General features: G+C 42.4%; 1 non-coding gene across 1 annotated transcript; it reads right to left on the bottom strand.

Moving 5' to 3' along the window:
* Positions 1-2,080: 2,080 nt before the first annotated feature.
* Positions 2,081-2,152, bottom strand: TRNAW-CCA. The gene has a single exon. It is a non-coding gene; the product is annotated as a tRNA-Trp (tRNA).
* Between the last annotated feature and the right edge of the window lie 12,502 nt (positions 2,153-14,654).

The raw sequence follows: 14,654 nt of genomic DNA, 5'->3' as shown, positions 1-14,654 counted from the left end.
GAAGAGAGCTTTACACGGGAAGTAGAAAAGAAAATGCTAGGCTACTTTAGATTTTCACGTATGTAACATTCAATGTGGGCTTCTCAGGTGGCTCAGTGGTAAAGAATCTGCCTGTAGGAGATGCAGGTTATATCCCTGGGTCAGGAAGATTCCCTAGAGAAGGAAATGGCAACCCACTCCAGTACTCTTGCTTGGGAACTTTCATGGACAGAGGAGCCTGGCAGGCTACAGTCCATGGGGCCACAAAGAGTTGGATACGACTTAGTGACTAAACAACAAAAACAAGCATTCACTGTAGTAGTATTAGGGTGTGTTTTACAAACAGCAGGTGACACAATGGGGAAAGATCGCCCAGGGGAAGGCCAGAGTGTATTTCCAGGCCTGTGATGTTCAGGAGCTCTTCAGGCTGCTACGAGGCCTGGCTCAGGTCACTTTCAGTTGCTGCACGTGTGTTCCTGGTGTGTGGCACCTCCCCAGCACAAGGATGCTCACTTCTGATTAAGTCATCCTGTAGTCCTGCAAGCCCAGCTCTGTGGAATGGGTCATTTGCAGAGATGAATGACTTATTTCCTAAGTGGTTTCTGTGTGACAGTTGTGCTCATGGCGGGGGTAAGGGCTTCAGAGAAACACCCCATGATTCGAGGCAATTACCCAGCCCAGTGCAAGGCTGGGAAGTGCCAGCACCTGCCAGATGGTGCTGGCAGGAAGCAGGCACCGCTGGGGCCTGATGGGGATGCTAAGAGTGGGGGCAACGAGCTGCTGTTGGCCCTTCGCCACTTTGCACCTGTTAGCAGAGGGGCTAGACCACTGTGTCATTCACGGGCAGAGGACTGCTTTCTTTGTCACCTTTGAGGTTAATGATATTCTCATCCTCACACCTGGGGAGGAAGGACAGCCATTCTCATTCCCACCAAAATAATAATAATAATAATAAAAGCAAGGAAATGCAGGAAATTCCCTTCTGTGACAATGTTGAATGAACAGAGTAAAATGAAGCAAATGGATAAAAGAATGTGATTCAGTTAGTCCTCCTGGAATCTGAGAGGAAATTTGGGGGTTGCTGCCCCAGGGCATCAAGGTGCTCCCCAAGGGGACCATAGAGAAGAAAGAGGTAGCTGCTCTGAGTGCCTCTGAAGAGGAGATGTTTCGGGGGCCCCATGGGCTGGGTTACGTTCACCTTCCTTCCAGTGTGTGCTCCCACGTCAAGCTGGGAGCCCAGCTTGCAAAACTGAAGATGTCTGAGAAAGGGATCCCCAGCTATGGTTTAGAGAAGGAATTCTCACCAAGGGAGTTTGTAGTTACACTTCCAGTGAGACAAAGGAGAATCAAAAACTAAGCCAAGGGGCCTCATGGTGAAAGAATGTGACCCAGAAAAAAGAAGAAAAGAGAAAACAGTTCTAGGCAATGAAGCAGAAAGATTTTCTCCCATGGGAGTCAGGATGAGCCTTTGTGAGTCACATGCTCCCTAAGGTGATGGACAAGTACCAAATGCAGAGTCTCCAGGAGAAATGACCCAGGGAATGAGTGAAGTTGCACATCTAGAGATGTGTGTTGTGTATAACACTTGTCCTGTAGATCTTCAGGGAATAAATAGTGGAATAAAAAGGATGCCCAACATTTGTCATAAGGACTTGTCCACTTTGAGCTGCCATAGGCAGGTTATGAGCTTGGAACCCACTGGGGTGGATTCAGGTCCTCGGTTTGAATTCTCACTGTGAGGTGACGGATGAGTCATCTGGCCTTTCTGAACCTGTGTCCTCAGTGTAGAAGGAGGATAGTGTGAACATTGAAACAAGGCAGGGCACATCAGTGCCCAGGGCAGAGCTGTTCCTGTTTCCCCCGTTGGCCTTGGGAAGAAGAGACACAGAGGAATCCTAGTGTAGGGGTGGTGGGGACCCCAGGGAGCCAGTTGTCCTCCTGGATCAAGAATCCAGAAAGTGAAAGAAAGTGAAAGTGAAGTCACTCAGTCGTGTCCAACTCTTTGCGACCCTGTGGACTGTAGCCTACCAAGCTCCTCTGTCCATGGGATTCTCCAGGCAAGAGTACTAGAGTGGGTTGCCATTTCCTTCTCCAGGGGATCTTCCCGACCCAGGGATCGAACCTGGGTTTCCTGCATTGGAGGCAGACGCTTTAACCTCTGAGCCACCAGGGAAGCCCAAAAATCCAGAGACTTTGCAATTCAGGTCTAAAACCACCACCCACTAGCCTAGGGTTCTCTAGAAGCTGAGCTAGAGATGAAAACTTGTTTGTTTGGAAATGTCATCTTAGGGAAGCAGAAATGCAGAACAAAAAGTATGAAGCAGAGAAAGTGGAAAAGCCACCCCTAGGATGCATAATTATATTGACTGTTAGATGCCCCCAGACCTGTGAGGGGGTTTATAAGATGCGCCTCAGAACTGTCTGCCGGGAGATGAAAGGAGGCTGCGCTTCCTCACTAGCTGTAGATCCCTATTGACCAAGAGTTCCAAAGTCTCTGGCCCCGCTGGGTTGTGCATCTTGAATGCAGGCAGACTCCTGGGACCATGGAGCCACAGATGCTGAAGGCAGGAAGTGAGGGATCCCTTGTGAGAGACAGGATGAGGCTGCTGTCCAGGTGCCCCTGTGCAGAGCTCTCCAGGCCTGAAGAGAAAGAAGACTCGAACAGCTAGGGCTGAAATCCAAGGAGGCATTGAGAGGGTTTCAGAGCCACGCAGAAGAGGGGTAAACACACCAGCCTTCACAAGAATGTCTTTTTTGTCCTTCTGTCTAGAAAGAAGGGGATGAAATAAATCAACAAACAAGCCAGCCTGCCTACCCTTTGACCTTTCGAGTCTATGATTCCCAAAGATAAAAATTACTGAAAATGCCTTGATTAATAAAATGTGAATGGACACAGCAAGTCAGAACAATGGCATTTATTCTCCTGAAAGCAGCTGCCCTATGTAGACAAAATATGAAGCAAAATAGAGCTATAGTCAGACCCAGCTATAGCTTAGAGAACAGAAGACCCAGCATAGGCCATTGTGATCAACATAGAAAACAGCTCTGAGGAAAAGCTGGTGAGAAACCAGGTTTATTGATCCTTGTGCCATGACCATTACTTGGGTCTTAAGTGGTTTGTATAATGATTTAGGAAATCTTATTCAAGGTGAAATGTGAAAAGGGATGCCAGGATGGTTTTATTAGTCCAGGATTTAGAAGCAAAGAAACAACACAGAGAGTCTTTCAAAGGAGACTTGGCACCAGGCCAAATTATAAAAAGGGTCAGGTTGGTTTTCAGCCCTTCTCTGCCCACCAGTCCCCTGAACACTCCCACACCCACCTTCCCCACATGGCATTCACCCTTTGGGAACCTAATATCCCCACTGGACTCTCAGATGCTCTCAACTGCTGTCAACTGGTCAGTTTGTAATTGATGCTTACCCTGGACCAAGAACCTTGCCAAGAGTCGAGTTTGAGATTCAGTGTTGTAAATCTTCCCCTGCTGTCATCCTCTGCTGCCCAATTCCCACCCTCGATGGCTAGATCATTTGAAAGATTAACTTATACACACCAGGCCAGACGTCTTTCATGCTGCCTTTCAGAGTCTCTCCGCCTCTCCATCTCCCATTCCAGTTCTGCATGAATTTTGGGCAACTTGGCACCGGCTCACCTCTCATCTCCTACCAAAGGCTCCTGTGTTGACTCCACTACAGGACTAACGAGGTGTCCATGCCTAGGAATAGGTTACGTTACAGAAACAAATGTAATCCCACAAAAGAACAAGAGAGAGAGAAGGGAAGCCAGGGACAGAGCCTAAAAGCCAGGGATAGCAGTTGATCTGGGAAGACACACAGGAGAAGAAGCGAGAGGTCAGGAGTCAAGCAAGTCAGGAACTGAATTAAGAAGGATTAGGAGATTTCATATTAAAAAGCAGAGACAGTACTTTGCCAACAAAGGTCTGTCTAGTCAAAGCTATGGTTTTTCCAGTAGCCGTGTATGGATGTGAGAGTTGGACTATAAAGAAAGCTGAGCACCAAAGAACTGATGCTTTTGAACTGTGGTGTTGGAGAAGACTCTTGAGAGTTCTTAGACTGCAAGGAGATCAAGCCAGTCCATCCTAAAGGAAATCAGTACTGAATATTCATTGGAAGGACTGATCCTGAAGCTGAAGCTCCAATACTTTGGCCACCTGATACAAAGAACTGACTTATTGGAAAAGACCCTGATGCTAGGAAAGATTGAAGGCAAGAGGAGAAGGGGACAACAGAGGATGAGATAGTTGGATGGCATCACTGACTCGATGGACATGAGTTTGAGCAAGCTCCCAGAGTTGGTGGTGGACAGGGAATCCTGGCATGCTGCGGTCCATAGGGTCATAAAGTGTTGGACACGACTGAGCGACTGAACTGAACTGACCGAGGAGAGGATTGAGAAATGGAGAAACCAAAACAAGGATATCAGGAGTTCCTTCCTTGTGGGTCTGGGGCCTCCAGAAAGTAAATCTATTTAGCAAACTTACTTAATGAAGTGGTACTTCAGAAAGGTCACACCTCATAGAGAAAAACAATCGACAATCAAAACATAAAGCCATGATCTGAAAGAAAGTCTAACTACAACCTATCTTCTTTACACTTTATCATTTTTACCTAGTCATTTGGTTTCCCCCCCTTTTTGTATATATATATTTTTTCTTTTTGTTTATATATTTTATATATAGTAGTTTTTATCTGCTAATACCTGATTCCTAATTTGTCCCTCCACCACTCCCTCCGCCCTTTGGTGACCATAATTTTGTTTTCTGTGTCTGTGAGTCTTATTTCTGTTTTGTTAATAAATTCATTTATACTTTTTTTTAGATTCCATCTATATAAGTGATATCACATCTATATATCTTCCCCTGTGTAGCTTACTTCATTTAGCATGAGAAGTAGTAGTCCACTGTATATATGTGCAGCATCTTCTTTATCCAGTCCTCTGCTGATAGACATTTGGGTTGTTTCCACGTCTTGGTTATTGTAAATGGTGCTGTTGCGAATATTGGGGTGCAAATATCTTTTCAAATTAGAGTTTTCTCCAGATACATGCCCAGGAGTTACCACTCACTTGTGTGTGCCCCTTGAGGAGTTTGGGCTTTATTCATTTGAGACAAGATTGTTCTGAATTGATGTTTAAACACAAGGAGAAAAGGTATTGAAAGGACTGGGCAGAAAAATAAAGAGTGGTCCATGGGACCTAGATTGGAAAGAAAGGAAACATAGATAAAAGAATTAGAGAGTGGGAAAAACAGGAGGCCAAAAACAAGGCTGCTGCTGCTAAGTCGCTTCAGTCATGTCCGACTTTGTGCGACCCCATAGATGGCAGCCTACCAGGCTCCCCCGTCCCTGGGCTTCTCCAGGCAAGAATACTGGAGTGGGTTGCCATTTCCTTCTCCAATGCATGAAAGTGAAAGTGAAGTTGCTCAGTCGTGTCCAACTCCAACTCCTAGCGACCCCATAGACTGTAGCCTACCCCAGGCCCCTCCATCCATGGGATTTTCCAGGCAAGAGTACTGGAGTAGGTTTCCATTGCCTTCTCCGAAAACAAGGCTAATGTGAACAATAAAGAGAAAGAATTGCAAGAGAGGACATTTTGGTCAGAGGGGATTGGTGCCATTTTGGTTGGCTTTCAGCCAAAGAACAACCAGGAATATTTTCAGCCCTGGGTGGAATTTTAGCCCAGGGTGTAAACTGGTGGAGAAAGCCTCTGACAGAGTTTCCATCCAGCACCCACACTACCTCCATCTCTTAACAGGCAGAGGCCTAGGCTCCTCCTCTGTATGAGAACACAGATTTCTCAGAAGCTGAGTCAGAAACGTTTTATTTTCTTACATCATAGGGAGATATGGTATGCTTATGAGGGTTATTGATTTGTAATTTCATTTCTGGTAATATCTTTCCCTGACAGATATTAGAATAATGCTCTCTGAAATTCAGCTGGGAAGTATTTTTTCCTCTTCTATTTTCTGGAAAAAAGAGTGTATAGTATAGGTGCTATATTTTGACTATATAAATAAAGGGTGAAGATTGTTGCATTAAAGTATTCATTTATAGTTTTCTTTAAAAACAAAAGTTTTATTTTCTTAATCTCTATTCTGGGTGCCTTATTTCTGCTTTGCTGTTGTTTAGTCATTAAGTTGTGCCCAAATCTTTTGGGGCTGCACAGACCATAGCTCACCAGGCTCCTCTGTCCATGGTATTCTTCAGGGAAGAATATTTGAGGGGGTTGCCATTTCCTCCTCCAGGGGATTTTCCTGACTGATGGATTGAATCCACATCTCCTGCACTGGCAGGCAGATTCTTTACCACTGAGCCATCCAGGAAGCCCTATTTTTGCTTCAAGAAAGAGAAATAAATAGCATTGATGTTTAAAAAGCTCTCATGAACCTCAACAAGCTAAGTGACCTCGGGACAAGGAAACATTGTGGCATGTACAAAGGAGGACATGTCTCAGCTCTCATCTGAGACTCTGGACCAAACAGATCCTTTCTGTCTGACTTAGGTTTTAAGATCTCATGTACTGTAAGTGACATGAAAGTTAATGTAAAACCAAAAGTAAATTTGATCTGAAATCAAAGTTATGTAGCAGTGAATCTTCAGTTCAGTTCAGTTCAGTTCAGTCGCTCAGTCGTGTCCGACTCTCTGCGACCCCATCAATCGCAGCACACCAGGCCTCCCTGTCCATCACCAACTCCTGGAGTTCACTCAAACTCACATCCATCGAGTCCCTGATGCCATCCAACCATCTCATCCTCTGTCGTCCCCTTCTCCTCCTGCCCCCAATCCCTCCCAGCATCAGAGTCTTTTCCAATGACTCAACTCTTCGCATGAGGTGGCCAAAGTACTGGAGTTTCAGCTTTAGTATCATTCCTTCCAAAGAACACCGAGGACTGATCTCCTTTAGAATGGACTGGTTGGATCTCCTTGCAGTCCAAGGGACTCTCAAAGAGTCTTCTCCAACACCACAGTTCAAAAGCATCAATTCTTCGGCGCTCAGCCTTCTTCACAGTCCAACTCTCACATCCATACATGACTACTGGAAAAGCCATAGCCTTGACTAGATGGACCTTTGTTAGCAAAGTAATGTCTCTGCTTTTGAATATGCTATCTAGGTTGGTCATAACTTTTCTTCCAAGGAGTAAGTGTCTTTTAATTTCATGGCTGTAATCACCATCTGCAGTTATTTTGGAGCCCAAAAAAATAAAGTCTGACACTGTTTTCCACAGTGAATCTTAATATATCATAAAAAAATTATTTTGGTAAGTACTGAAAATTTTCCTGAACTCATGTTAAGGAAAATGATTTGCAGATGGTGATAAAAATATTTTTTGTGAAAATGGCAAGTATATTTTATTTTCATTCGCATCATCTATTTTAGTTAAAATAGGCTCTTATCTCCACATTTCCCCTCTTAAAATTATTCCTTCGGTAACTCCATTAGACTTTCATAGACAGACATGTGGTTTTCCGTTCTTTCAGTATTGCTTTTTATTCAGAAATAAGTATATTCCACATGTAAGTGAGGTCATATAACCTTTGTCTCTGTCTGACTTAACTTCACTCAGTGTGATAGTGTCTAGGTCCATCCGTATTGCTGCAGATGGCATCATTTCATTCTTTTTATGGCTGAATAATACTTGATTGTATAGAGATACCGTATCTTCTTTATCCATTCTTCTGTCAGCGGACACTTCAGTTGTTCCATGTCTTGGCTATTGTGATTTGCGCTGCTGTGAACATTGGGGTGCATGTATCTTTTCAAATTTGAGTTTTCTCTGGATACATGCCCAGGATTGGGATTGCTGGATCCTATGGTAACTCTATTTTCAGTTTGTTGAAGAACCTCTGTACTGTTTTCCATAGTAGCTCTGCCAGTTTATATTCCTACCAGCGGTGTAGGAGAATTTTCTTTTCTCCTTCTCCTCTTACCCTCTTCATTATTCATTATTTGTAGACTTTTTGATGATGACCAGTGTGACAAAAACAACAAGGATTTACTGTATAGCACAGGGAACTATATTCAGCATCTTGTAATAACCTATAATGGAAAGGAATCTGAAAAAGAATGTGTATGTGTGTATGTATATATGTCTGAATCACTGATGTATTCCTGAAGCTAATACAAAATTGTAAATCAACTATAATACAATTAAAATAATAGGATTATATACTTTCTGGTAGTTGTCAAAATAAAACTCTAAGGTGATAATTTAAAAAAATGTAGATATATTTAACTCTTACTGGGGCAAGAATGAGTATAATGTGAGAGCAGCTAGCAGGGAAAACAAAGCTGTGAGTGTACCCTCTGAAGTGTGTCTAAATTTGCAAAACACAGGATAGTCAAGTTTACTTTTCTTTTCTATGACTTTATTGCAGTGTAGTTTACATGCCACAGAAGTTACCCATTCTAAGTGTGGTTTGATGAGTTTTAGTAACTGTATACCATTATGCAAGCTTCATCCAAATCTAGTTTTAGATTATCCATCATCCCCTAAAAATCCCTTCCTGCCTCCAGCCCCAGGCAGTCATTAATCTAGTTCTGATTTTATAGTTTTATCACATAAATGAACTCACATATAATCTTTTGCATCTGGTTTCTTTCACTTAGTGTAGTCTTGAGGTTTTGTTACTCATATCAGTGGCTTATCCTTTGTTACTTCCAGGTAGTTTTCCATTAATGAATATACCGTATTTTGTTTATCTTCTCACAATTGATGGGGCATTTGGATTGTTTCTGAGTTTTGATTATTATAAAAAATGCTGGTATGTCCCTTTGCATTCAAGTTTTTTGTGGATTTATGTGATAACAGATAATGAAAATTATTATTAAGTAATGAAAGTTTTTAAGCAACAGTTAGAACTAGACGTGGACCAACAGACTGGTTCCAAATCGGGAAAGGAGTATGTCAAAGTTGTATATTGTCACCCTGCTTATTTAACTTATATGCAGAGTACATCATGTGAAATGCCGGGCTGGATGAAGCAACAAGCTGTAATCAAGGTTGCCAGAAGAAATATTGATAACCTCAGATATGCAGATGACACCACCCTTATGGTAGAAAGTGAAGAAGAACTAAAGAGCCTCTTGATGAAAGTGAAAGAGGAGAGTGAAAAAGTTGGCTTAAAACTCAACATTCAGAAAACTAAGATCATGGCCTCCAGTCCCATCACTTCATGGCAAATAGATGGGGAAACAGTGAAAACAATGAGAAACTTTATTTTCTTGGGCTCCAAAATCACTGCAGATGGTGACTACAGCCATGAAATTAAAAGACACTTGCTCCTTTTAAAGAAAAGCTATGACCAACCTAGATAGCATATTAAAAAGCAGAGACATTTCTTTGCCAACAAAGGTCTGTCTAGTCAAAGCTATGGCTTTTCCAGTAGTCATACATGGATGTGAGAGTTGGACTATAAAGAAAGCTGAGTGCCAAAGAATTGATGCTTTTGAACTATGGTGTTGGAGAAGACTTTTGAGAGTTCCTTGGATAGCGAGGAGATCCAACCAGTCAATCCTAAAGGAAATCAGTCCTGAATATTCATTGGAAGGACTGATGCTGAAGCTGAAACCCCAGTACTTTGGCTACCTAATGGGATGAACTGACTCACTAGAAAAGACCCTGATGCTGGGAAAGACTGAAGGCGGGAGGAGAAGGGGACAACAGAAGATGAAATGGTTAGATGGCATCACCGACTTGATGGACATGAGTTTGAGTAAACTCCAGAAGTTGGTGATGGACAGGGAAGCCTGGCGTGCTGCAGTCCATGGGGTCGCAAAGAGTCAGACACAGCTAAACTGATTCTTAAGTAAATACCTAAGAGTAGAATTGCTGAGTTTATAATAAATGTATTTTAACTTTTAAGAGCTTGCCAGATTACGGTAAAGCCCGAGGCTGTGAACCACATGACGAAGCCATGTGGGCACCCTTACCCTCCGCCTGGGTGCCCCTTCCCAATTTAGTCTCTTGCTTTGTCTGCAAAAAAAAAAAAGAGAGAGAGAGATTGGCAAATTATCTTCCAAAGTGGCTACTTTTTTACAGTCTCACAGCAATGAAGGAGAATTCCAGTTTCTCCCCACGCTCAACAACACTTGATATGATCAGTCTTTTTGAAAATAGCTATTCAAATGGGTGTGGCGGTATCTTATTTTGGTTTTAAGTTGTATTTCCCTAATGATAAATTATATGAGCATCTTTTCATGTGCTTGTTGGCCATTTGTATATTTTCTTTGGAAAAGTATCTATCCAAACCTTTGTCCAATTTTTTTTCTTTTTTTTTTTAATGTTTGTCTTACTTTTGAGTTGAAGAGCTTTCTTTTTTATGTTGTGGATACAAGTTCTCTACTAACTTTATGATCTATAAATATTTTTCTCATAATCCATGGCTTAGTTTTGTATTTCCTTATTGATGTGTTTTGGAGCACAAATGTTTTTAATTTTGATAATGTTCAAGTTATCATTTGTTTCCTTTTATGGTTATGCTTTTAGTGTCAGATCTAAAAAATCGAATCCAAGGTCACAAAGCTGTTCTGTTACTTGATTAAAATTATTGAATTTCATTACTTTTAAAATGATCGAGAATGATCTGGATGCCACAACAATGCCTTAGCCATCTGTTTTTTAGTTTCATGCTTTAGTGGTTGTGCTAATGATAGGAATCCAGAGGCCAGGTATACTGTTGTATTTTAAGTAATTATAACTTGGCCCCAGAAGCCTTATATTTTCCATTCTGCTGAGCACTGTTCTCAAAAAGTTCCTTCCTGCCTGTTTGCCATCCATTTCCTTTGACCACCCCAGCCCCAGGCAGCCATTGATCTGGACATAATTGAGTCTCAGATTATTGAGTTAAATTTAATTGAATGGTTCAAAATTTCCTGCACATTTTATTCTTTGCGTGAGAAGATGGCACTCTTTTTTATGAAATCTGTTTGCGGGAATTTATTTCCTTTGCAGTGTTGTGTTAGTTTCTGGTGTACAGCAGAGTGATTCAGTTATAAATCATTGTGTCACCAGTGTCGTTTATTCTTAATTTTGTAGCCGTGCAAATTAAAATTAGCATCTCATTAAAATATTAAAATAAAGCATCTCATGTAGAGATTACTACATTTGCTTCCTTCTCTTGAGAAAAATATACTCATCAACCTCGGTTTTGTACTCCAGCAAAGGCCTAGAACACTCTATTTTTTAAAAAAATTCTTGAATGCGACAAAAACCTAAGCTTTGAAAGCCTTCCCAAGATAGGCTAATTGGATGTACATAAGGTGCTGACCCTGGCCCAGTGAGTTTTGGCAAAGGGGTACCCCCAGTGCTTATCAACTGAAACCTGAGCCCACTGACGTGGCAGGCAGAGAGGACCTTTAACAGTTTCTTCTGCCCGTGACTGGGCACCCCAACACTCACACCCAGAACCCAGTGAAAGCCGTATCCAGTTGTTCTTTTCCACTCTGGAATGTCTCTGGGGTCCCTCGGTCTCCAACCTTATTCTTGGTGGACTCCCTTGGTCTCCTATCTGCTCTCTCTTACCTGATTTGCCCAGGTTTTTCATCCTAGACTCTGACAGCTGCTCTGCCAGCCTTTTGAATTGTTCTCCAAAAGATGTTCTCTCTTGTAATGCTCAAGCTGATGTATATCACAGAATGAGACAAAAACCTAAGCTTTGAAAGCCTAGGATGCAGAGATCCAGAAACCACTGTCCAGCATCAGCCGAGAGCCCCAAGCCTTCTCCTCTCTGAGAAAGTGCTGGACACTGACGTGCCATAGCTGCTTCCATCCTTCTGCCGTTTGTGTGAGAGTACTCATTTCTCCATTCCCACCTGGCCTACTTTTATCAGATCCAGTAACCAGCAGCCTTGTGGAATCTGATGCTTTGCTCTCTTTTTCCATTGTTTGATCTTATTTGTTTTTCCCTTCTGCTGTAGCATCTCAGTGGTTTTACTGTGTTGCTGTATGCTCAGGCATTTCAGTTGTGTCTGATTCTTGGTGACCCTATGAACTGTAGCCTGCCAGTCAACTCTGTCCATGGGATTCTCCAGGCAAGAATCCTGGAGTGGGTTGCCATGCCCTCCTCCAGGAGATTCTTCTGATCCAGGGATCAAACCCACATCTTCTGCATTGCAGGCATGTTCTTCACCCACTGAGCCACTAGGGAAACCCAGTTTTGTGGGCTTTTTGTTAGATTCTGCTTTATATCGTAGCAGGTGTGGCTCTCAGAATTCAGAGTAGGGCTAGAAGAGACCTTAGAGGTATTCAAAGCATGAGCCTTTATAGAGGGACTTCTATGTAAATGTTTTCCTTGAAATAGTTATGATTCCTTTCATGTGCTTAAGAAATTATTTTTCATAGGTATTTTTTTTCCGCCCAACTTCTTTGTGAATTACCACAATTTCCAAATTTTAAAAAGTGATAATAATCATAGTGTAACTTGGAAACTTCTGACATCTGGATCATTTCTTCTTTCATTTTTTTGCCTTCATCCTCCTATTTCACTTTTCCACTTACTTCCCAACTCTCTCTCCAGAAAGATGACAAATATTTATTTCTAGGAACTCGGTTTACTCATAAAATTTTTTTTTCATGATTTACTCTCCTGAAGAGATGCAAAGTGGAGTCACTCAGTCATGTCCGACTCTTTGCGACCCTGTGGACTGAAGCCTACCAGGCTCCTCCATCCATTGGATTTTCCAGGCAAGAGTACTGGAGTGGGGTGCCATTTCCTTCTCCAGGGGATCTTCCTGACCCAGGGATCAAACCTGGGTCCCCTGCATTATAGGCAGACGCTTTTACCGTCTGAGCCACCAGGGAAGTCCGAAGAGATGCAAAGAGGCTGTAATTCTAGGTTTAATGTTCCTATTAACCAACTTTGATGCAAACCAGACACTTTTCTCTCCTGATTCTTCCAGGGAGCTGGAAACTTGAACCAAGAATGCTTTCCTCTTAATGATGCTTCTAACTTGCTCTTTGAGTTGGTATTTCTTCCATACCATAGCAGTGAAATTCCATATTCCTTCTGTGGAGTCCATTTAAGTAGTGATAGTAATAGGACATGATCTTTTAATAGAAAAGGTGGTTTCTGAGAAGGCATACACAATAAATTATTCTAGAGCTTTGACTCTTGGCTTGATTGAATCTCACATTGCAGAGAACAATGCTTCTAACATTCATATTTCCGTGTGCTTTGCTTCTATGGATTCCTGAGAAGCCCATAATTTAACTTCCTAGAGACTGAATTCTATTGTAAATGCTCAGAAGGAAGATACTCTTTGAAGTAAATCTGACAAATTCTCTTGGAAGCCGATAATCATTTGCTGATCATTTTTATAAATGCAGATTTTTCACATAGGCTGTTTAAAGAAAATTAAATGCATCAGGAATTAAATATGAATTACTCCCCTGTTTTGTGGGTAAATTCTTTGTAGTAGAAAATGTACATTAGCAAGTGACTGAAATGTGTTCTTTGTATGAAGTAGCCTCTAGCTGGAATGAAGGATTTCCAGCTACTTAGTGTATGATAATACGCCTTCCCCAGCACTGATAACAAGCGGAAAACACAATTCTTCATGTCATGTCAGATTCCCCTTCTCATTTTCACGGTCCCATTGTGATTACGCAGAGCCTAGATACCTTGGCAAAATGCACTTGGAAATGTTACTGTGAAGATTATAGTCATCTGTGACGAGGCAGGAGGGACGGCCTTGGATGTGGTTACTCTGGGTGTTCTGCCTGCTCAGCCCCATGCCCAGGCCCATGTTTGGGAAAACCCGACATATAGGAAAGAGTGATTCAGAAATGCAGCTGGACGGAAGGCAGAGGAGGTGGCTGCAGCCAGCAAGCACCCACACAGCCCTTGGTCACCACCAAGATCCTGACCCCTGGCTGATCACTGAGCAGTATTACAGTGTGCCACGGCACTTCTGAAACTCTGTCCAGAAAGGGACCTTCAGAATTTACTGTGAACTGACCATGCTGTCTGTGGTGATGGCAGCAGTGCCCTGTAGATATTCGTAGGCTCTAGACGTTTCCCAGAATCCCCTGTGGTTAGTGTCATTGACTCCTTCTGGTCCATGGGTTGGGAACAAAAAATGTCAGCATCACCTCTGGGTAGGGGCAGTTCAGAGCAAGGAGAGCATGGGGATTCTGAAAGTCACATATGGAGACGGCAGCCTCAGGGAATGGTGGAGCCTCTGTCAGCCTAGAGCCTCTGTGCCACAGGCAGGACTCAAGTATAAAGGGTACTGTGCTAAGCACTGAGACCTCTGAGTTTATTTCTCACAGTGGTTTAGGTAATTCTCTCTCCAGCTCTTTCTTCTCCCCAGACCCTGACTCCCAGCTATTAGGAGAAGAATGCACTGAGATTTTGACCCCTGCTTTGCATCTCCACCCTCCGTGGCTCATACCATTTAGCAACAAAAGCAGTTTGTAAATCCTTCCTTCTTATCTTTGAAACATGACATAAGTTTTTTAAAAGTGGCAAGTCTGCCAGGCCTTCCAAAATGATATTATCTACTATTAAATGGCTGCCATGTTGCCATATGTTGTTTACTTGACAAATAGATAAGAATACTAATATCCTGCATGGCCTTTTCTGCTGAAAGTTTTAATAAACTGTTTCTGATCCTTACGTCTTTTCAGTGATATTTATAGAAATCTCTGTGTACAAGAA

Source organism: Oryx dammah, unplaced genomic scaffold (assembly GCF_014754425.2).
Source record: "Oryx dammah isolate SB20612 unplaced genomic scaffold, SCBI_Odam_1.1 HiC_scaffold_18, whole genome shotgun sequence".
In the NCBI taxonomy this organism is placed as follows: Eukaryota; Metazoa; Chordata; class Mammalia; order Artiodactyla; family Bovidae; genus Oryx; species Oryx dammah.
The sequence above is the reverse complement of the archived record's forward strand: the minus strand, read 5'-3'. Positions and strand labels throughout refer to the sequence as shown.